This window comes from Pipistrellus kuhlii, unplaced genomic scaffold, assembly GCF_014108245.1.
Source record: "Pipistrellus kuhlii isolate mPipKuh1 unplaced genomic scaffold, mPipKuh1.p scaffold_m20_p_3, whole genome shotgun sequence".
In the NCBI taxonomy this organism is placed as follows: Eukaryota; Metazoa; Chordata; class Mammalia; order Chiroptera; family Vespertilionidae; genus Pipistrellus; species Pipistrellus kuhlii.
The window spans coordinates 140,414,368-140,415,568 of NW_023425529.1; positions in this window are offsets into that span (position 1 = coordinate 140,414,368).

Consider the following 1,201-nt stretch of genomic DNA (forward strand, 5'->3'; position numbering starts at 1 on the left):
AGCCTGCTAGGGCAGGCGGAAAGCTTGGCTTCCATTGCTGGGGAAACTCAAGCCTCTCAACTGCTCTCTGTGGCTGCAGCCATCTTGGTTGGGGTTAATATGCATACTCTCTCTGATTGGCTGGTGGGCATGGCTTGAACAGAGTGATGGCTAATTTGCATATTACTCTTTTATTAGGTAGGATGGTTACCATAGAATTTACATTTCACAACTATGTGAAGCACAAATGCCCTTGATCTTCCTTTCATCACTTGCATCAGGAACTGTAAACAACAATATCTTATTATTCAATCTTCTGAAAAATCCCATTAACTCATTTTTTTATCCCAATGGAAAAGTAATCTTTCTTTGCCTTAAATATGATCCCAGAATTGCATATCCAGGGCCTGTTTCCGGGGCTTCATTATTAACTAGAGACCTGATGCATGAAAATTTGTGCAAGAATAGGCCTCCCTTACTCTGGCTGCCAGCACTGGCTTCCCTCCCACACCCGGGACCTGAGCTTCCCTCTTCCTGCTGCCTGCAGGCACCTGGGACCCGGGCTGGCTTTCCCTGGGCCACTTTCAGGCACTTGGGACCTCGGCCGGCTTCCCTTGGGCCTCGGCTATGTCAGGAAGGACATTGTGATGTCTGTAAGGTTGTTTGACTCTCCAGGATAATTACCATCTTACCTTTTTATTGTTATAGATTATTGTGCTATTTTTTGTTTGTTATGTTTGCTTCTTTGGCTGGAAACAAGTAGCACAATTACATAAGAAAAGTTTAATACCAAGTCTATTATGAAAATAGTGAGGATGCTTAGGAGAAATGTTGAAATTGCCTTGAGCTAGCCATAGGGAGGGGCAAAGAGAAAGAACATTTACTGGTACCAGAGAGTAATTGCATATGCAAGAGAGTGCCCCTGACAGGAACTATGTCTTTTGGTAGTGGGAGGGAACTAACTTGCAGAAGCAGCACAGAAGGGAGTGAGCTAGAGGAATACATACTCCAGAATTGCTTTCCTCATGTTGTGTCTCTAACTGGCATATGTAAGCCCTTTGAGCTGATATATTCAAGTTAGGTTACCAGGGAACATAGAAGGTTGCTAAAGCATAAAGAGAACATCTGGAATGAAAAACTAAAAATAAATACTATTTACCATTGACTTCCATTACCAGCTACTAGAAGACAAACAAACAAACAAAATAACAAATAACTATTT